General features: G+C 37.3%; 1 protein-coding gene across 1 annotated transcript in view; it reads left to right on the forward strand.

Annotated features, from left to right (window-relative positions):
- The window catches only part of LOC145692965 (homeobox protein aristaless-like), a 529,461-nt gene that overhangs the window by 259,122 nt on the left and 246,195 nt on the right, over positions 1–24,144 (forward strand). The gene's annotated exons all lie outside the window — the stretch shown is intronic.

The raw sequence follows: 24,144 nt of genomic DNA on the forward strand, positions 1-24,144 counted from the left end.
ATCATGTTGAACAATAAGTTTATCATGTCTCTTCTCCCATTCTGGTCGTGTTCTGGCCAGAGCTTGCTTCAAACGCATTAATTGTCGTCGATAACGTTCTCCATTCATAGTTTCACCCGGTTGCAGCAGCTCATATTGCACCACACCTTTCATATCCCACCATATGCACAGCATAACCTTTGCACAGTGAATATCTCGTTTTGGTTGTGATGGACCTGCTTCACCTGGTTTCACCCAGACCTTTTTTCCTTTAGGGTTCTCGTAATGGATCCACTTCTCATCACCCGTAATAATTCGATGCAGAAACCCCTTTCTGCTGTGTCGTTGAAGCAGCAATTCGCAAATGGTTTTTCGTCTTTCAACGTCTCTGTCTTTCAATTCATGTGGAACCCAATGTGACATCTTTTGAATCATTCCCATGGCTTTCAAGCGTTTGGAGACTGTTGTTTGATCAACGCCTAATGCTGCTGCAAGTTGTTCCTGCGTTTGACACGAATCCTGCTCGAGCAATGCTGTCAATTCTTCGTCTTGAAATTTTTTTGGCTGTCCAGCTCGCTCTTGGTCTGCCAAGCTGAAATCACCACTTCTAAACCGTGCAAACCACTTCTGACACGTTCGCTCAGCTAGAGCATGGTCACCATACACTTCCACCAAAATACGATGACTTTCAGTCGCACTTTTCTGCATGTTAAAGTAATGCAGCAGGATACCCCGCAAAAACACTTTATCAGGCACAAATTGCGCCATGTTCACTTAACTACAAACTGGTGTTGTTGACGCTTTAATCCACTGCCCTATACTACGAACGATACGCGATGACAGGGGTTTGCAACACATGTGTGGATACACGGAACTGTGGGACTCTCCGTTCGTTGCGCCATCTCTTGTCCACCCGCACGAATTAATTCCTAGACCAAATAGTTATATTTCTTCATTAAGTTGCTTGAACGAGTGGATTGTTTCTGTGAACTAGCTGGAAACATGCAAAGCCCGATCCCTAACAAATAACACGAAGACTTAGGACTCCTGTCAGAGAACATGCGTTATTTACACTAAATTTTGTTTAAAATACATAAGTTTATCTAACCTAATTTGTAAGCATTAGTTGTATCTGTACTTGTTTTTGCACACTTTTTTTAAATCAACTTTTTGCATTTCACGTAACCTCCATTAGTACCAAGCTAAAGCAACAATTCTCTCACTTCTTGACAGTACTGTCATATAACCATTATAGGTACCGGTATTATGTTCCATGTACTCTTTCAGTACTAGGTCATATTTGAAGATAAATAACGCTCAGAGAGAAACAGAACGTCTTCTGTCTTAGGGAATGACTTTTGATTGCTGAAATTCTTCGGTTCCCCTTACCTTACAGGTATGACATATGAGTAAATTATATATAAGGAGTGTTCAAAAAGAAATGAGCTGAAGGCTGTAATGTTCACACCGGTGATAGAATGATAATATTATTGTGTGTGTAACAAATAGGTGTTTCGACAAGAGAGCGGAAGTTCACAACCTGCGGCTAGAATCACGTGTACAAGCCACGCAGCGACGGAAATACGCTAGTTGACTCCCGGGGCAAGAACTCGTTTTAGATCCTCTCTGACCAATCAAACCAAACCACTGTCCCAAATATTTGCCCAATTTTGCGACTTTCCAATCCGGCGCCCGGGGCATATAAATAGTATATTACCTCTAATTTCCATATGCTAATTTGCAACACTCCAGCAGTACGATTGCTTCTAGACTAGGCATGGCCACAACCGATTCCTGGCGGAACCGGTTTTCGAGTCTGAACAGATCCGGTTCCGGAACCGGTTTTTCGGTTCCAAGTCTGGAACCGGTTTTTCGGATCCAGGTCCGGAACCGGTTCTTTAAATCCAGGTCGGAACCGGTTCTGAAAATCAGATCTTCAAGAACCGGTTCCTCGCAGAACCGGTTCCGTGGAACCGAAAATTTGTGACCATCCCTACGCTAAACCCGAGCTGCTGGCAGGCTGTGAACAGTGTGCTAGATGAAATGATGGAATCGACAGGCAGGCGTCTTTGTGATGGACAAACACCGTGTGCGTGGTTTCCTTGGGGTTCTCCCGTTTCCTCCCACTTTCTTCATTCCACCATTACATTCATTACTCATCATCACCGTCTCCTTTAGCCTAACCGGCATAACCGTGGGACGTAAAACTCAAAGATTTCATTTCATTTTTTTTGACAGGCAGGCGCCCAGGCGGCGGCCGCTTCTTATATTTGGCTAAATAAACTGGGTAACTGGCAAACTCATTGGCTAAATAGGCAAACTGGCCAACTCATTTGGCTAAACATTCACTGGTGGACCAACATTTTTTTGTGGGGGCACAAGCGGGTCTGGGCGGGGAGGGCACAAGCGCATGGTCCTCTTTGCAGTGTTTTGAAGGTGAACTCTGTGCCTCCTTTGGGGGTTTTACGGGTCTTTGGGGGCTTTCGGATCAAGGTCTGGAACCGGGTTTTCAGATCCAGATCTGAAACCCGTTCCCAAGATCCGGTTCTGGAACCGGGTTTTTGGATCCAGGTCTGGAACCGGTTCCTAAGATCCGGTTCTGGAACCGGGTTTTCAGATCCAGGTCTGGAACCGGTTCTAGAACCGGGTTTTCGGATCTGTCCGGAACCGGTTCTGAAAACCGGATCTCCGAGAACGGGTTTCTCGCGGAACCGGAACTTTGTGGCCATCCCTATTCTAGACAATATGAGTCATTTTGCCCAGAGAATGCATTTGCAGCAATAATAATTGTGCTCCCAATTCAAACTTGCAGTTTTAAAATGCAACTTCTCAAGGTACTAACAATACAGTTTAATCAAACGCAGGGTATATATGTAATTACTTTTTATATGCCTTCTTCACTGGTCAAATGGCTCACATGCACACCTTTAGTGCACATGTTCCTCGGTTCGACTTGCGATAGTTGATTTTCTGCTTAACTCACGTGCAGCAGCGAGGCTACATGAGACGTTGACATATTGATTAACGTGGAATCCAAACCACATGAGCTCCCGCCTGAAATCGAATCCTAATCTTCCAGGAAGTACATTAAAATATAAACGCATTACGTTGGTTCAAATTCCACCTTAAATTGAAGGTCTGAATCTTATATAGTTTCAGTAATGGGTTTGTGTATAGCCCGCTCCCCCCAGTTCTTTGTCACCGGAACTGGTAGAGTCACTACTACTACTACACTACTACTACTACTATTATTATTATTATTATCACTACTACTACTATTACTACTACTACTACTACTACCGGTAATAGTAGTACTACTTCTACTACTTCTATTGTACTTATATAGAGAACAGAACCCAACCAACCCCTGCGGAACTTCTAACCCGTTCCTACTACTAGTACTACTACTACTATTGCTATTAAATACTACTACTACTACTACTACTACTACCGCTACTACTACTACTACTATTACTACTACCGCTACTACTACTACTTATACTAAAGCTTCCTTATCACAAGATTTACATCTTACATCTTTATAACATGCGATTCCGAATCATTATGAACTAATATGAATCGTTAGAATCACTATGATTCGTTAAAAATCACTGGGGGGAGCGGGCTATACTCAATCCTACATAAATTTAGCAGTACTTAACATGTTTGTATAAGAGCAGAGTGAAAGATAAGTGTAAATTTAACCAAAAAAAGCTGTGGAACTACAAAATGAGTCCTGTTACACCTTCACGTACAGATTAAGAATAGGTGAACCAATCTAAAATCTTCCTTTAGTTGAATTATACTTTAGTACTCAATCCCAGTACTGAAAGGGACACTAAAATATAATTCAACTAAAGGAAGATTTTAGATTGGTTCACCTATTCTTAATCTGTACGTGAAGGTGTAACAGGACTCATTTTGTAGTTCCACAGCTTTTTTTGGTTAAATTTACACTTATCTTTCACTCTGCTCTTATACAAACATATTAAGTATTGCTAAATTTATGTCAGCCATATATACGTGTATCTTAGCTACTCAGTTACTTTGTTAAACACACAAAACCTAAATCCAACAAAATGTGAATATTAGATAAAAGTTAGTAAAACTATTATTTGTGAATATTGAAATTCGAACACTGAAACTTTTAACTATTTACCCTATAATGTTATAATATAATGTAACAAACCTATTTTCTGGAAAATACTAAAACATGTAGCAGCACTTCTTTCCAATCGGTAATGACACAGCCGCAAGTCATCCATACTGTTTTAAAGAATGTCACATACATAATACAACAAGCAACATATAAAATAAGCGGATATTTAATTATAAATATGAAATCAATTGTAAACACATTGAGACAAGACGGCTCAAGATATACTTCTCACCAAAAGATCTATCTTGGAATCGGTTCTTATCAGAAAAAGATGGACACATTCTTAAACAAGTGAGTATTAGCATGCGAGACGGAGCGATACTATCGACATCGCTCTCGCTCTCGCAGTGAAAGTTATGAACTAAAACAGTGTACTTCCGGATTCCCTTTGACTGTCATGGGCCTGGTCACAACTATCCCATAATAATCTCTTACATATATTAAAAACATTCTTCTTTTCTGTTAATTTAAAATGAACATTCTACTAAGTATATTACATATTTATGAGCACTTTTTGCCCACGGTACAGGTAAATATTATACAAACTAAAGTATTTCGTTATAAATCTGGGTTGTACCACTCAGTTTTCACTTTCTAGATCCGCCTATAGTTTATGTTATATCCTACATTGTCATTTAAGGGTTCTCACCTATCGTAAATTTATGATAAAAAAAACTTAACATGAAATTTTGAGAATAACATATTCGCCCTAAGCTGTTAATTTCCCACCTAAATCGAGGCGTTTAATATTGTCATAAATAGAGATCGGATGTTAGGCAAAATGCCTATTCTTTAATATTAAAGATATGATCAAAAATAACGTTTTAAAGTTTATATGTGGGGTTATAGTTTCAATTTAAGCCAATTTTATTTTGCCTATTTTGCCTATTTCGCACCTTCGTGCCTAAATAATTGTTTTAGTGCCTAATGTTGCCTATTCTATGCATTTGCTTCAAACTAAGACTTAACTGGGGAAAATATATCTAATTTAGTATTTCAAGAAAGGATTCTGCCTCTTCCAAGAAATATAAGTGCAGTTTGTACTGATAAGATGTTGTAAAACTTTGGACTGCTACGTGTACTGATAAAGTACTGTAAAACTTTGGATTGCTGTGTGTACTAATAAAGTGTATTAGACCGTTACGTGTAGTCATAGAGAATGTATTTACCAAAAATACATGAAACACATGTCAAACTTCGTTTTTATATATAAAAAACAAACGAAGATATTAACAAATAGGTATGTTCTTATATTCTTGAATATTATCTATAACTTGACTTTATTATTTTTAATTGTATCGAATACGTATCTTCATTATTTCGAGTTACATTTTAGTGCCTATTTTACTGCCTACCTTTTAAATTTTTAAATGCATATTTGCCTGCCTATTTTCCAGGTTTGTAGTGCCTAAATATCCGGTCTCTAGTCATAAAATAAGCCAAACTGAACCACTTGGCGTAACGGTCCATTTATAAGCCTAAGCCTGCACCAGCGCCATCTGCTAGCGACCAGCTGAACTACGTTTAGACTAGCAGTGAGCACGTGATAAGTAAGCGCATTGCGACGCCCTGTCTTTACCATGTGCATCACGAGCTTTGTAGACCTAGATTGTCGTAAAATAGGATTTGTACTTTTTAAAATTCATGTAAATATTCTCTATAGTTAAAATCTGTACTTTTAATAATAATAATAATAATAATAATAATAATAATAATAATAATAATAATAATAATAATAATAATAATAATAATAATAATAATAATAATAATAATAATAATATATGTTGGTTGGTTGGGTGTGAATTTAACGTCTCTATGAGCAACGAGGCTATATGAAACGTGGACCTATAGTTTGCAATGACATCCAAACCACTATAATGCGTTAAAGTTTTCCAATGCTCTCTCACCGGAAATTAAATCCAGGATCCCGTACACTAATATAATAATATTACTAGACGGTGACATGATCGTGTGATCCAAGTTAAGGTGAAATAATACTGTGAGGAAGACCCTGTTCTGTGCGAGGTGATTTTGCATGATGTATTTTGTGTATTCGCCATCTTGCCTCAACGTAAATCAATCAATCAACAAATTAAGTAAGTTCAAATTAAAGTCTTGTGTTTTGCATCCGTGGTGACAAAGAGCAGGAGCTGCTACCAGGACTTGAACCTGATGCAGCTGTAACAGGTATCTACAGGCCATCATGAAAGAACAACCCTCACAGTATGGGTCCGAGAGAGTGGATTTCAGGAGAACATTATTCGAATTAAGTTCCTAAGGAGACGAGACGAGATAGAGTTCTCCCAATAGAAACAAATACACTTTTCGAGACAAGATATCGCTCTCATTAAACTCTTTCGAGACGAGACAACATTAACTTCTCTCTTTTAGGCAACCCTAGTTCGATTAACTGAACATTTTAAAAATAAATTCGGAAGAAGTTGATTGTGTTTTGTACCTTTTACTAGTGATGAATACGTTTTTATGGGTAATAATAATCTATTTATAGTGCTAGGAACAGCGATGAGTCAAATACAGTATTAAGTCAAATTCAGAAATTAGTACATTCAGAGGCATAAATGATTAATAATAAACAAATGAGTATATACACTATTCTGTTCGTACTTACTACAGTTTTGAATTAATCCTTAATTTACAGTTTGATATCTCATACTGAATTATATATGCTGTTGTTTTATTGGAACGCCTGAAAATAACACTTTCGTAACATGTTTTCTTGTTAATGTTTGAGTTTTTTAAAATTATTATTATAGTTTCTTAGCACCAATCTAATATAGATCTATTTCACATATTAACGTATGGACCGCTTAGGTGCTAAGTTACGTAAATCCAAAAAATGGACAAATGAATTAATGCTTTCATTCACTTCTATATATGGGTATTAGTGTTCGAAATTTGAGGGAAATTTCAAATCTAGGGAAATTTCATGGGCAAATTTACCAAAAAGAGAATTTCTCGATAAACTTGACAATGCAGGGAAGTTCTCGCTCTGACTGACTAGCCAGTACAAATGCTTAAAATTTCCTTTATTCTTCAGTAATAAACCAATACAATAGTAATAGTTTGTGTGTTTGTGTTCAAAGTAGTATGGTTTTGCACCCATTGTTGGCAGGGGTTTTTGTTGTATTTTATGTTTTACAAAATAGAAGTAAAAAACAACGAACAAAACAAATGTAGTTAGCACTTCCTTCAATACAGCTAAAGTAATCTTATCACGTAACTTCTGTCACAGGTATTGGACACTTAACAAACTAGGGGAAATATGATAAGAAAAGGGAAAATTTTGAGTCGGTCGAAGAAAATTTTCTTTAAAAAAACCTACGAACACTGATGGGTATTCCTTTAGAAATATTTTTAGCCCACCAGCATGTGTGTCTTTGGTTCATGTGGTCGCGTGTTCGGTTCCCAGTGGGAGAGCACAGAAATTTTAATTTAATAATAATTTACCTTCATTAACTCACAGTCTCCGTTAGCCTCAAAATCATAACCGTGGGGCATTAAACTAAAGAAATTCATTTATTTAAACAATAAATTATAATACCATAAACTGCATAGTTATTGTTTGCGTTGCCAACATAACAGAAATAAGAATTGTTCAATGAGACGTTGGACTTCAAATTTCTCTCCTGAAAGATTTCAATTTTGGACATAGGCTGTTTGATATACAAACAACCCATATGTCATACCTTGTCTTGTTCTAACATTAAGAACTTTCAAGAAGAAGTTTAGAATTAAGTATGTGCTGGACAATTCATAATTTTCAAAGTTCTGTTGTAGTGTCTGACCGTGTAGCACGCGTCCATTTTATAATAGATTTTTTTTTAATATTGCCTATTGTTCATAACTATAAGCGGTAAAATCGTACCTGGTTTTGAAACAAAAATATTTAATAAATGTCTTCAGTATTTGCTCTAGCTTCTGTGAATGAACTTCAGGTACAAATTTTCATACTGAACGTGCATACTGTAATTTTGGCCTAAGTAAAACGTTGTACACTGAAATGTACACGTGTACAATATTAAAATTCTTGTACTGAGCTAATAAAAGCCTAAACGTTTTGTGATATCTCTTGTTATGGCTTTTACGTGTTCATCAGGCAATATTGTATAGTCAAATGTTCTTTCTAAGTCTCCTATATTTCAAACTTCTTCTGAGCGTTTCCGATTTTATATAATATCTGATCACCATATAATTTGTTTTCCTAATATATGAAACTGTTTTTGTCGTACTTACATTAGTAGGCATTTTATTTTCATTTTATACAACATTGGGGATTCTCTATATCATTGTAGTGGATAATAGTATGGTACACAATTTAATATCGTTGTCTCAGATCAAAATACTGACCTTATTAATTAATTCTGATAAGTTAAGTAATTTACAAAAATTGAGAAGAGGAGAGGTTCCAAGGCAGAACCTTGTAGTACCTCTCTTAGAGTTGTTCCTTCATCCAGGTATATTGTATCTTTCTACTAAATGTTGTATCTGATAAGAAATCCTAAAACCATTTTTCAACTCTTGGAGGCAGATCTATGGAAGATAACTTCTCGACTAAAAGGAAACTGATAGAGTCAAAAGCTTTAGCTAGATCTATGTAGATCGCATCTAATTGTGACCTTGATGACATACTCTTTTAGATCTCTTAGGCTATTTGAAGAAGATTATTTTATTTATTGTTGATTTATTTTATTTTATTCTATTTTTTTTATAAAACCATGTTGTGACTCATGTAATTGACATTTGATGTCAAGTCGATATCAAATATATTCATGAATAATAAATTCGAACATTTTACTAAATGTATTTACTAAGATAATATGTCTGAGCTCTTAGATAATAATAATAATAATAATAATAATAATAATAATAATAATAATAATAATAATAATAATAATAATAATAATAATAATAATAATAATAATACAGTAAATTTACATAAAAGAAAAATCTGTGCGTTTGAGAATTTTCTTCTTGTGAGATACGTGATAATACACCGTATTTATATTCGAGAATTTTAACTGTGGACATAAAGATCAATAGAGTGTGTTACCTTCTTTTCCGAACGATGACTCTCGTCTCACCACTACCACCATCTTCAGCTATCAAGTGCAACGACATTTGTGTAGGAATTTTCAATATTTCAAGCCAGAAATATTTTGTAATATAACCAGCGACAAGTTACATTTTCAAAGTAAGGGAAAAGTGAAGAGCAGGTATTATTATTATTATTATTATTATTATTATTATTATTATTATTATTATTATTATTATTATTATTATTATTATTATTATTATTATTATTATTATTATTCGTTTAGCCATATGCGAAAATAACGTCAGTTTGCAAGGTGTACATTTTCGCGAATATGTGAGATTTATAGGTTCTCTTTTGTAAGCAAAACGATAAAATATGAATTTGAATAATAGGATAATTTAACCACCTATTGAAAGATTTATATATATATATATATATATATATATATATATATATATATATATATATATATATATATATATATATATATATATAGTACATGTTAAAATAGTATTCTCTACTTGGAAATTCAAAATGTGCAAAATACATACTGGTACCCAAGATTATACAAAGAGTATACTAAATTACGGAAATTGTTATTATTTAATAAAATAAAATAAGAAATTGGAATTACTCGACGGAAATCCAAATTTTCCTCAATGTAAATACTTCATCCCAAGTCAAAGGGAAATCGAATTTCAGATTTCCTATGCTTATACAGTGCTTGATATATCCATTGTGTGTTTTACCTTGAAAGAGTGTTCTGGTGAGACATATTTCAAGCAGTCTTTAACGCGGTTGAAACAGTGTTCAGGTAGGACATATTTGAAGCACGCTTTTACGGGTTGAAACAGTGTTCTGGTAGGACATATTTCAAGCACTCTTTAAGACAGTTGTAACAGTGTTCTGGCAAGACATGTACTTTTTAACACAGTTGTAACAGTGTTCTGGTAGGACATATTTCAAACACTCTTTAACACGGTTGAAACAGTGTTCTGGTAGGACATTTATTTCAAACATTCTATAACGCGGTTGAAACCGTGTTCTTGTCGGACATATTTCAAGCACTCTTTAACGTGGTTGAAACAGTGTTCTTGTCGGACATATTTCAAGCACTCTTTAACGTGGTTGAAACAGTGTTCTGGTAGGACATTTCAAGCATTCTTTAACGCAGTTGAAATAGTGTTCTGGCAAGACATGTACTTTTTAACACAGTTGTAACAGTGTTCTGGTAGGACATATTTCAAACATTCTATAACGCGGTTGAAACCGTGTTCTTGTCGGACATATTTCAAGCACTGTTTAACGTGGTTGAAACAGTGTTCTGGTAGGACACATTTCAAACACTTTTTAACGCTGTTGAAACAGTGTTATGCAAGGACGTATTTCAAGCACTTTTTAACATTGTTGAAACAGTGTTGTACTAGGACATATTTCAAGCACATTTTAACGCAAATCAGAACACAGAATAAGAACACTGAAAACACAGTCACATTATATTTTTACAGCTATTTCTTAGTCATGATTGAGATGAAAGTTGTGCGTCTTAAGTTAATGTCCTCTAGGCTAAAGAGGATTGATGATTAATGCAAGTGAATGATTATGAAACAATTTGGGGAATTTGAATGTGTGAGGAAACGGGAGAACCCGAAAAATCCCACGTACAAGATAGTGTCAATCAAAAACGCATTTGACCTGGGATCGAACCAAGGAACCCTAGCATCATAGGTGAGCGTCCTATCACTGAGCCACTGAATATTACAAACCAAAGGATATCACAGTGAATTAAAGAAAATAATAATCAAAGAATCACGCCAGGAAGAGAGAGTGACATGGAAAATAACTATCATAATCTTGCTTGCAGAGGCGGGCCTAGAATATAAAAACTGGGGAGGCAGGCAGAACCCAGACTATAATAGGTATATCATGAGTTTACTATCTTCTATATATATAACTTTCAAAAATATATATATTATTGTTGTCACTCAGAAAACAGCAACCCCCGGCCCCGGCCTAGATCCGCCACTGCGTGCTTGCTAGTGTTGCCACGAGACGAGACGAGACGAGATTTCAGCCTGTCTCGTCTCGTCTCGTGCAAAGCATGTCTCGTCTCGTGTCTCGTCTCGAAAAAATGTACTCGTCCCGTCTCGTGCCTCGTCTCGAGAGCTGCTGTCCCGTCTCGTCTCGTCTTGTCTCGTTTGTCTCGTTTTGTCTCGTCTTGTCTCGTAAAAAATATAGCAGCATACCATGGGAACGAAAGTAAAATGTAGCAGGCTGCACCATGCTAATCAAGATACAACTAAGTTACAAGTATTACCCAGAACACACAAGACAAGAAATATCACGGTAGCTACACCGTGAAGCCTTCAGCTCTAGTGTATGTGGTAGTCGGTTCGATCTCTGTTAGTGCCATGTGAGCTTTATGATGGACAAACATTAAATGTGTGTAGGGGCCGCGGTGGCTCAGTGGTAGAGCGTTCACCTCTGGTGCTTGGGGTCTCGGGTTTGATCCCAGCCCCGCCAAGTGAACTTTGTGGTGGACAAACACCCTGTGCGTGGGTTTTCTCAGGGTTCTCCCGTTTCCTCCCACTTTCTTCATTCCACCATTTCATTCATTATTCATCATCACTGTCTCGTTTAGCCTAACCGGCATAATCGTGGGACGTAAAACTCAAAGATTTCATTTCATTTTTCGAATGTGTGTGTTTTCTCGAAGTTGTCTAGTATTCTACCACTTTCTTCATTCCACTAATTTTCCCATCATCATCCATTCGGCCAAAGTTGCCTAAAGGTCTTAAAAATGAATTCAAATAAGCTCACAAGGCAAGGACAAATAGTTTTTTTTTTTTTTTTTTTTTACACATTTTGAAACATTGAAATTTGTTTCGCCAGTTTCAATACACGAATATACAGCAAATTGCTCATAGGTACGTCGAAGATGAAGGCACTAATGTCAAATAATGTTTACACGACAAGCAAAGTTCGATGTAAAGGTGTCACCATCCCCGACACTATCGTATACTATCAGCCCACTTGCTTTATAGTGTCTGTATATATATATATATATATATATATATATATATATATATATATATATATATACAGATGTGATCAGAAAAATGGAAACATCTGTAGTTGGCAATACGTCAGATGTATGGGTTGGCAGTGGTATCGTGGCGCCCGCCAGCGCGCTGGGGTGGTGTGTTAGGTCGGTCTCCATACTACGTCAGGCGCAATGGGACAGCAGTGTCGAGTGGCTGCAGCAGACGGAGGTAGTGTAAAATGGGAGACCTCTCAGATTTTCAAAGAGGGCAAATTGTTGGTGCGCGGTTATGTGGAGTGAGTGTGACGGCAGTGGCTACTGTCTTAGATGTGTCGCGTGGGATAGTGTCGAAGGTGATGACGGGTTACACAACACACGGGAAAACCACATCGGGGAAGCGGAAGAGTGGGCGGAAGAAAATCATGAGTGACAGGTCACGCCGGGTATTAAAGCTCATTGTCACACAGAACCGTCGTGCCACTGCGGAGCAAGTGACGGAGGAAGGCAATCAGCACATCCCCCACCCTGTTTCGACAATCACGGTCCGCCGCGAATTACCTGACATGAACTTACGGGGTCGTGTTACACGGGCCAAACCGCTCTTCAGCGACCATAACGCTTTCGCACGCCGCAAATGGTGCCGCGACCATGCAGCTTGGACCGTTGAGGACTGGAAACGTGTGATATGGTCGGATGAGTCTCTTTCACCCTATTCCCAACCACGGGCCGTGTTTATGTGTGGAGAACGCCCAAAGAAGCTTATGATCTGCAGTGTTTCCGCCCAACTGTGAAACATAGCGGCGGCTCGGTGATGCTGTGGGCGGCCATATCATGGTTTTCATTGGGTCCTGTGGTTACACTTAGCGGACGAATCACTGCGAACGATTATGTCGCAATTTTAAGAGACCACTTGTATCCTATGATCCGGATGTTGTTCCCGGACAATGACGCCATCTTCCAGGATGATAATGCATCCATTCACACAGCTGGCGTTGTTGCAGCGTGGTTTGAGGAACATCGGGATGAAGTTCAACACCTCCCCTGGCCCGCCCAATCCCCAGATCTCAACATAATTGAACATCTGTGGTCCGTCTTGGAAACACGACTTCGGCGACGATTTCCACCTCCATCCTCTCTCACAGAACTGGCCGATGCCCTGCACGAGGAATGGTGTAAAATTCCACTTGCTACCATTCACGACCTCTATTCCTCCATCCCACGTCGCATCAAGGCTGTTCTGAAGACGAAAGGTGGCCCGACACCATATTAATCTGGTAAGTTGCAATTTCGTTCAGGTGTTTCCATTTTTCTGATCACCATCTGTATATATATATATATATATATATATATATATATATATATATATATATAGAGAGAGAGAGAGAGAGAGAGAGAGAGAGAGAGAGAGAGAGAGAGAGAGAGATGGAAAGATATATAGATAAATAGAGAGATAGATATGTGTGTACATTTTGATTTCATATATTCCAGCCTTTAGGTTTCACAGTGTTAACCCATAACAATCCAAAAACTACTTTCCATTTTAGCATGTTTAGATTTGCTGCAATTATTTTTTTTTTTTAAAAAAAAGCTTAGAACCAAATAATTTTATTGAGTAATGGAAAGTATTTGATTGGAATTTTATATGTTACTGCACAGCAAGCTCTACTTAAAGTGCCATAGTAATGGGAGCTGAACGACACATCGGACGAAAGAATGCTTGGGGCCAGTCTTCACCTCCATGGTTCAAATCTGTTCCCATAACCGCGGGGTGTGTGATACTATGTGGTGGTTGCCCCGTTTGTGTAACAAACTCATGACAGTACACCCAGATTAGCTAGTGGTCTAAAAAAAAAAAGTTGATTTTTGGGTGGCCATTTTGGATTAAAGTTTCTTATATTGTCGTGATCTATTCGCAATCATACAACGTACATCTTCATACCAAGCCGAGCGGTCTGCGGCGATTGAACATGGCTTGAAGGCCCCGGGTTGAGTCCTGGAAGGGTCATGTGGATTTTAACATTTGTTTTTTCGTATTGTGTCAGGGGGGGAATCGTACGGGATAAAAGGATTTCAGTCTGAAAAAATTGGAGAGAATATCCTCCCCAGGATACTTTCATGGGAGTAAGGAATTAGTAAAAATATAGGATATACATTTTATAGCAGGTTTAAAAATATGGTTTGGGTATCCTGTTTCTTTTCTGTTAATTATGTTTTCCAATGTTCGAATGTTGATCATTCTCATGATATTTTCTGCTATCAACGGAGTTCCATGAATATTATACCAAATGTTCTTTAAACTTATCAAGTTCGAGAGGTTTTATATGCCTGTAAGAAACAATTTCTGAAGATAATTCAGGTCCTAATGAATATTATTCACTAGGAAAGGGAAGTATTCCCCTCCTCTCAACATGGAAGCAGAGGGCAATTTCGCACTCTGGTCAGATCAAACATTTCCGCGTAACAAAACGAAGGTCCCCCTGTAAAACCTCTTCACCTAAAGTGTTATTGTTAGTATCATAAATTTGCTGAAAGCAAACAATTTGAAGGGCTTGTCGATAAAATATTTGCTTTCTTTGTCCTTCGCCCGCCTTCCAAACGAAGAGGTGAATTTTACAACATGACCGCTGTATAATAAGCGAGCGATTGGTAAAATGGTAAATATATGTTTTTATGTGTGTGTGTGTGTGAGGGAGAGAGAGAGGGAGAGAGAGGGGGGAGAGAGACGAGACGTAATTTTAGTTGCAAGATGATATATTTCAATTGCCGTTTTCGGTTCATATAGCAAAAAGAATACCGCCACCAGAGAATAAAGACAAGTGTAGTCTGTTCTGTTCTCTTCCGCCATCTCAGCCAGAACTTTCAACTACAGCCTGTAATGAGTGTAGACCTTACCCAGTTTTCAAATTGAATAGATGGTGGTGGTAGTTTGGTTTCTTGACCTTGTAAAAATCTTCCTTGTCTTTGATTTTGTTTGTCATCATTCCAGCCAGAAATTAAAAAAATGAGAATGCCTCAGTTTACAGCAAGGAAAATTGGGGACAAGACATTAAGGATGATATTCCTGGAAGCTCATGTATCACGATTGTTTCATTCAATAGACAGAGGACACTTTTCTATGAAGGCTTTTCAACATGTTTTCTCACAAAGGGAATTTTCCTTTTGCAATCTATATGACCAATGGCAATTTCAATCTTGGCCATTCCCGCCAGCGTTTTCATTTTCGAGACACGAGACGAGACGAGACATTTCACGAGTCGTCCCGTCTCGTCTCGTGTCTCGTCTCGTTTTCGAGACGGGACAAGTAGCCTGTCTCGTCTCGTGTCTCGTCTAAAAGGGTTCTGTCCCGTCTCGTGTCTCGTCTCGTTTACGAGACGAGACGAGACGAGACACGAGAAATGTTTCGTCTCGTGGCAACACTAGTGCTTGCCAGTCTTCGGCATGATCAAGTGGCTAGTTAGGGCGAATGTTTAGAAGATAGAGACCTGCACGGGCCGGGCCTGGCCCGAGGCCCGAAGCCCGGCCGGGCCGGGCTTGGGCGGGCCGACTCTGTTATTTCTTTGAGCCGGGCTGGGCTTGGGCGGGCCGACACTGTTATTTCTTTGGGCCGGGCCGGGCTTGGGCTGGCCGATACTGATTTCTCTTCAGGTCGGGCCGGGCTGGGACGATCAATTGCAATTCTTTAATAATTATTGACTTTCGTTAACGATAATTGCAATAAAGCCAAACGTTGAAGTGTGTCCGTGAAAATGTTACAAAGAATGCAATAGCTATTTACAGTTTGTATTGCTTAGCGGCTCCACTTTCACTATAGAGGATTGCTGGCATTATGCGGTAAATTGAGCTCTGACCTTGACCTTCATTGAACTCAAAATTTAAAAAGAAGGGGTGGGAATGTTTTGCCTGTCGCTAAACCATATTGCCATCTTCACTTTATGCTAAAAAACAATTAAGTTAGATTTTTGTTACAGGGAATGAAGTTTTTGTTCTCTCGATGACAGGCAAAGTTCTAGGAGGCAATCGCACCATTCGGAAGTCAAGCGTCAGGTTGTGAACCAAAGTTTAGAAAATGTTTCTCAAGGTTAGGTCAAATTTAGTACTAAATTTTGAGAAAGATTCGGGTTCGCTAATTTTTTCAAAAATTTATCGGGCCGGGGTCGGGCCAAAAACTTTTAAAATTTATCGGGCCCGGGCCGGGCTTGGGCCAAGAATTTGGAAAAACTTATCGGGCCGGGCCGGGCTCGGGCCGAAAATCTCCAAAACTTTTCGGGCCCGGGCTGGGCCGGGCCTAGGTACGTTCGGGCTGGACTGGGCTCGGGCCGAAAAATTCGGCCCGTGCAGGTCTCTATTAGAAGACTGGTTAGCGTACTTAATTTCCACGTTGCAGATTAGGTTTCGAGCCTTACCCACCCCTAACTATTTTTATTTCTTTTCTTTTACGTTTGGTTTTGTCATTCGAGAAAAATACAATTGGAAAACAGTAGAAAACTTAATACGTATCCAAAATATCGTCAAACAATAATACCATACAAGTGGTTTAAAGTTATTTCTGCCCGTATACTTATTGACACAAAAGTTTAGGTGCATTATGAATACTCTTAGTGCACTGTCTTACTAGCTAGCCACTGCTGGGATGCACTCTAGACATTTTTCGTTCACTGATAAACACTTCAGGATATTTATTGGATAAGTTAGGAAGTGACCAAAAACTAGTTTCTTAAAAAAAAAAAAAAAAAACGCCCAAAACATGTTCAAACTTGATTTATTTTGGTAGTGTGGGGCTCGCAATCGCTTGTGCTCCCGCTCACAAACCTCATTTTCGCTCGCGCTTGCTTGGATTCCGGTTCTAGCTCGCGCTCACACGGCCTCGTGTCAACGGCGCCAACTTTCCAAAACTTTATGTGGATGCATATCAATGGCGAAACGTTAACCTGTAAGTTTTCAGTGAAGTTTCGATATTTGATTGATTTATTTTTAGTTAAAATCTTCTCTGAGCACTGTCATAAAGGGCTGTGCAGTGCAGTGATAAAGTAAAATATACCGGTAATTATAAGTTGGGGCTGTCCTAGCTCAATCGGTAACATGGCTGACTTAAACGCAAGAGAAACGGGTTCAAACCCGGGTTCAAACTAAAAACCTTGTGGGTGCGGCGCACCCACAAGATTATTTGTGTGGGTGCCAAAGCCTCGGAGCACCCACGTAGTCGGCACGCATGCCTCGTGTTCAATTATTAAGTTCGCAAAACCCGATTAAGTCCGCAAGCCCGGACTCACGAATTTAAAACACCGTGTAATAAAAGTTATTAATTCGTATTTTTCCCCTGAGATTAACGTGTCACTCTGATCGAAATACATACTGAGTGTACAAACATAATGAAGATTCCATACGCAGAAAAAAAAACTGCTTTTTCTTGCGTCCAATTAAAGGCAGCTAGCCTTGTCGCCGACTGTTTTAACAGTTTTCGTTCCAAGCCTATAATAAAGAGTCCTTGTCATATATTAATAAAACTACAAATAACATACAAGGGGATGTTTCCTTAAAACTGTTTGTATAGAAACTTTGTTATAGCTATTGAGGGCAAATTTACAGATATTTTTTTTTCTTCAAAACGTTAAAAATAACAAAATAGAGATCACACCCTTTGATATATATTTCCGTCTGTTTTGTGGTACCCTTCCTTTTATTATCCCTTGCATGTATCCCCGAAAATGCCTTAAAGACACAAGTTGATGAGCTGTACAACAGTTCTTCTTTCCTGAAGAAATATCCTTGACCACAAGTCACATAACACAAAGGATTATTATAGCAGCAAATGATTTAACAGTCTGTCTGTTCCTGAATTCATTATACACAGTGTATTTCGTCATCAACAGTACCAACCAATAATTTATTTAGATGCAAGCGGGTTAAAGGTGAGGTTCAGTAATTCTATTATCACTAATATTGTTGGTTTTCCCCCTCTTAACATAAATCGGTGGAAATGTGTGCAGTAGAAAAAAGATATTCATAAATACTACTATTCTTTCTATATATATGAGAAACAATGAATTTATAAATTCAGCAGTTGTTTATGAATATGAATATTTCTGCTTTTTGGAGTCCCTCTTCTTCTTCAGATCACAATGTTCTCTTTTATGGCTTTTTCTCTCTCTCCGAAGATTGCCTTGCCTTGCCGCCGGCCGGAAAGAATTATTCTTATAGTCCCCCATTAAATCTACTATACACGCCTTTTCCACACACCACTACATATAACTTCAGCTGCTGTAAATTTAACTCTCTCTCTCTCTCTTTGAGTCTTCTTCTTCCTCTGTTTGTTTTTTCAATGGTTTCTGCTACCTTCTTCATCTGTCTTAGTCTGCGCCATCTTCCCTTCTTATGGTCGGTTCATCCATTATGTTGGTGATACACGTACAGTTCGTTCTATATGGTTTCTGTTCTTACCTTCAGAGATTGATCTAAAATATATACACACACACAAAAAAAAAAAATGTTTAAAATGAAAGTTTGAACATAGTTCGAATTTATCTATTTCATTGAAATGCTAAGGGTAGGTTCATTTTTTTTTTCGGTAAAACTGTATGTCTTGAGCTCGTCATGTTAGGGTGGCGAAACTTTCTCATAAACATTTTCAAGCGTTTCCGAAAATTCGGCTTCAAAGTGGGAAGGAGGGTAATTTTCATAACTTCGTCTTTGTATGTCGCCTTTCCACGAGAAAACGGCTAAATCGTTCGAAATTATTTTCTGAACACAGCATTTAGCTTCAGTTGGTTTTCTAAAAATTAACTTTGAAAAATAAGAATCATCATAGGGAGGGGGAATAGGTATTCTAACTGGCAGGGAGTAATCTACACCCCCCAACACCCCCTAACACCCCTCCAAATTTCTTTACACACACCCCCGGATGGAAAAGGAATACTCCGCCAAATCCAATTGTATCAATCAGGATCATATAGGTTATTTATTACATCAAGTTAAAAAAGGTTTAGCGTTTAGGAAGGAAGGCAATATTCTTATTTATTTATTTCACTTCAAAATACGAAGCGACCTCGTTCTCATTGTTTCGATCGAAACAATTGACAAAACAGATCGCTGATACCTACCCTCCTGGGTTCCGCGGTCGTTTCCGAGAAAAGAGATTGATGGACAGATGCAGATGACTGAAATTGGCAACGTCTTGAGCGGTCATTCACCTACCTCCTCCTCAATAAGGAAAAATGTGACAATATAGTAATAAGCCTATACCAGAATTAGTTGGTAAGTGCTACTCTGTAACAGGCTTGCAAGCAGAGGAGGGCTAAAGAGGGCCTGGCCCTCCCTAAATTTTTCATGTCCCTTCCAGACCTCAATACAAAATGCACAATTTAGATATTTGTAACAGAATTTTTAATGATTTGACCCCTCCTAATATATTCATGGGCCCCCAAAGCTCTGTGGCTGGTTTCGAGCCTACTCTGCAAGTGGTGAACCAACGGACGGACGTTAGAAAGGTGTAGTCAAAACGTTTTTAGAAATGAAGAGATCGATCGAAGTAAAATTATATATATTTTAGACTGAGTCTAGTTATACGGGAACGCATTTGGCGCTAGCTTAATTTTTTGTAAAGTATATTTTTATTCACGTAAATTCAATGAGCGTAACAGGGCTCGTAGCGAGTCACTTTTTTTAACTAAAATTTACTTTTCTTCAAGTTGGTCACTAAAAGTTACTTTTTTGAGAGGTAAAGTGACTTTTTCGTGTGATTTTTGTTTTGCATTGGCAATTTTCTAAGAAAAATATAAATGGAAAAAGGCAGAAACTTGTTACTCATTACTCTTCTGAAAGCTTCAATACTTGCTGCCACATGTGAAACAGTCAGCTTTATTCTCACTTCAGATTTTATTCTTTCTAAAGCACAGTGGACGGTTGGTGGATGCTTAAGCTCTCAAGGTGGGGTTGAGAACCCTTCTGTGTCTATTCTTTCTTCTATCATAATAATCCTTTAGTTTTCTCTCGTAATAGTTAACGCTCCGTTCAACGTTGTGTGTGTGTGTTTGTGTGGTTCATCATGTTCGTCTTGTGTTATGCTTCTTGTATGTTCTTCTTAAGAGTAGGTGATGAATTTGAATATTTCACTTTTTGAGAACTCTTAATGCGAAGTTAAATATAATGTCTGGGATGAAGAAATTCGGAAATAGGCCAGAACTGGTTCCACTTACTCAGAAGCTTTTTACATCTGCTAAGTCTGCTTACCGTAACTACAAAGCTTACTCTGAAAACCTAAGAAAGGAGGAAGCTCAAAAAGAAGAAGTAAAGAAGAAGCCAAACAACAAACAAACAGAGAGGTGATGGAGAAATTGACAAAGGGAAAAAGGGGTATGATGAGATTTTGGTCTCCTTTTCGTGTGCTTTTGGCCATTTTTGGTCACTTTTCAACTATTTACAAGAGACCAGACCACTATGAGCCCTGGGATTATTAAAATTAGGGTATATTAAAGAAGACAAAACAGAAAGATACAAAATATTTGTAAATTGAAAAACTGGATTTCTGGAAAACAACTAAATCAATGAATAATTTTCTTATGAAAGATATTCAGAGCCAATAACGTAGCCAGGAAGGGGCAGGAACGGATATTAAGAGATCAAATAATATTACAACAAGTAACGTTAACAACAGAGTTAGAATATTAAAATAATGAAATTGGAACTATGTACAGTATTAATTACTAAACAAATGTGATTTCAGCATGGGACTAGGGAATTTTTTCCCAATTAATATTTAAAAAAAATCACCCACTAAAACTTGCTGGGGGTGAATAAATTGAAATAATAGCAGAATTTTGCAAAATAATTACAATAATTCGTATGTAATCAATTCACATGTAATTACTGGGTAAAATCATTGTGGTTAATTCCTAATACAGTGAAACCTCTCTTAAAGGGCATCTCTCAATAGTGGACATCTTCATACGAGGACAAACTTTCTTATTCTTCCATTCCATAAATATATGTGGTGTGGTGTTATGAGAGAGAACCCTTCCTTTTAGGGACAACTCTCATTTACGGACAATAATCGGTTCCACCGATGTCCGTTTTGAGAGGTTTCACTGTATTACTTAGTTTAATAATAATAATAAATGTTCAAATGTGTGAACTTACTTTATTGAACCTACAACTGCGAAGATCTGATATTATTATTATTATTATTATTATTATTATTATTATTATTATTAATAATAATAATAATAATAATAATAATAGTAGTTGTTGTTGTAGTTGTAGTAGTAGTAGTAGTAGTAGTATTGCAATAGTTGCGTAACAAAATATACTGATTTCTTGTTTGAGTTTGTTTAAAAAATATATCACTATTCTGAGAGTACACCCCTCCTTTTATTTTGAACACCCCCCTAAGTAAAAATTTCTGGCGTACTTACTGTTAACTGGGAGAAAGGTGGTTTAAACATATCTCAATAGAATTACTAGTAATAATTATGTCAACTACGTAGGCTAAATAACAGAAAGTTTGGCCAACGAAAAAAATTTTTAAAAAAACTTGGAATTTAAATGGAATATTTCATTGACTGATACAAACTGATTTATTCAACATAGATTCGAGAAACAACGGCGACCATAGAAACTAGACAATTTAATCAATATAACGTGTCATTATCGATTCATTTTCATCTCGAAGTACTTTGCTCAGCACTTTTAGAACTTAGGGACTTATGAATTAGTACTAATTCTGCCTTGAATTAATTTTTAAATAACGACAGTTCAGTGAATTTATTGTAAACCAGACATTTCCTATCGCCGTAGCTTTACTTAAGCTTTTTTTCAGCTGGATTAACATCAAACATGCAATGGTGTTTACAATATATTTTCGATAAAGTACGATGCACAATTGTATTTGGTATTCTGCAACCTTATTTATCAGAGACAGTTCAAATTCCTTGAAGCAGAGTATCATCCCTGTCCTTTTTGGTATTAGTTAAGAATATAGCAGCTGTCCTTCTTGACTGAGTATGATAGGCAGATTAAGAAGTACTGTATAAAATGACCCTGTTTTGAACACATGAGTAAATAACTATTTCTGTCTATCGTTACCATGGTAACGAGAGTTGGTCAGTTATCAGCAATTCTGTGAATGATATATAATTCAATATACAATTTGCTCCTTTGACAGTGGCACGTTCCATTTGTTCTAGTCGATATCAAGTTGACGAAGTATTTGAGAAACCCGATACTTGGACGAATGTAACGAATACCAAATACTACAAGGGGTCGTGGTGACTCAGTAGTAGAGCGTTCACCTCTGGTGCTTGGGGTCCCTGGTTCGATCCCAGCTCGAGCCAAGTTAACTTTGTGGTGGGCAAAAGTCGTATGCGTGGTTTTTCTTGTGGTTCTCCCGTTTCCTCCCACTTTTTTCATTCCACCATTTCATTCAATATTTCATCATCACCGCCTCCTTTAGCCTAGCTGGCATAACCGTGGGACGTAAAACTCAAATATTTCATTTCATTTCAAATACTACATTCGGTCACGCTGAAATGCTGACCTCTATCTCAATCTAGACCAATATTTTTTCTTTTCTTTTCTTTTTTTCTTGTTTTTTTAAGTCGTGAAACTGCATTATTTATTATAGATGGACACTTACGGCCTGATTGATCAGGTAAGTCTACGGTTACCATATATCAACATTTATGCGAACATGTCCGCATTTTGAGATATTTCATTTTGAAAAAGTTCAGTCCGCATACATTTTCCGAAACCTACTTTGTCCCCATTTTCTAAGCTCGAGTGTGTTGCCAACTTAATTTCAGAAATTTCAGATGTAAATATATGTTTGTCTACTTGTATTCAAAAAAAGAAATTATCGAAAAAGATCAAATCTACTGAAAAACATGAATAGACAATGTCAACATGATACTGTATTCTTATTTAATTATTTTCCATACATTTCAATCTATTTTCATAAAATTTCGAAAGCAAATCTGAAAGTAAAAATATAAAACTTATGGTTCTTGAGTTGAAAGTTAATGTTCATAGTAGATAACGAGTTAACCAGATAGAAGAAGTGTGTACACATTCTAAAATTTCAGAATGTGATATACCTAGGTAAGTCAACCATGAATCCAATCACATCTTCCATACGTATTAATAATTCTTGGTGAATGTTTACACGTTGCAGACATTTCTCCATAAAAAATGTGTTTATAACTTCTTCTTTTTTTTTGCGCGTACACTATTATTAAGTTCCCATCTCAACAAGTGTTCTATAATTTTATACCTAAAAAGCACAGCGAATATAATGCGAAGGTACCACCTGAAAGATCCACTCTGAAGACAAAATAGCGCATTTAGATTACATTAAAATTTCAAATTTTAAATATTATTCTAATATCATTTTCTTTATTACGTTTTATTTTTTCTAAGCGTTAAAAGAGTAATTACAATCAATTATGTTCTGTTATTTTTCGAACAACTTTAAACAAATTTAATGGGCTATACGACCTGTTTGAAGAAATGTTAATTTCATAATAGTCAATAAAATAATGCGCTACATTTTAAAATAAAACTGGTATGAGAAAATGATTTCAAAATGGGAGCTTCTAGCAAACAATTCTATTAATATTTAAAATTTCAGATTCATAATTTACAAAATGTAAAATATTGAGGAAGGTTTCCTTAAAGAAACCCAAATTATTATTCGCAAACTACTACATATTTTTATGTATTATTTATTTATTTGTTTGTTTGTTTGTTTGTTCGATAGAAGTGTCCCTTTGCAGCGCCGAGGCTACGTGAGACATGGACCGATAGGCTAAGGTAGATTATGAACCATTGTAATGCCTTCAATAGATCTCCCCCGAGAACTGAACCCGGGATCATGTCTATCAAAGATACGCGCGCTAGTGATTAGACCAGCAGAAAGAG

The sequence above is a fragment of the Thermobia domestica genome, chromosome 8, assembly GCF_964235325.1.
Source record: "Thermobia domestica chromosome 8, izTheDome1.hap1.1, whole genome shotgun sequence".
NCBI classification, from domain to species: Eukaryota; Metazoa; Arthropoda; class Insecta; order Zygentoma; family Lepismatidae; genus Thermobia; species Thermobia domestica.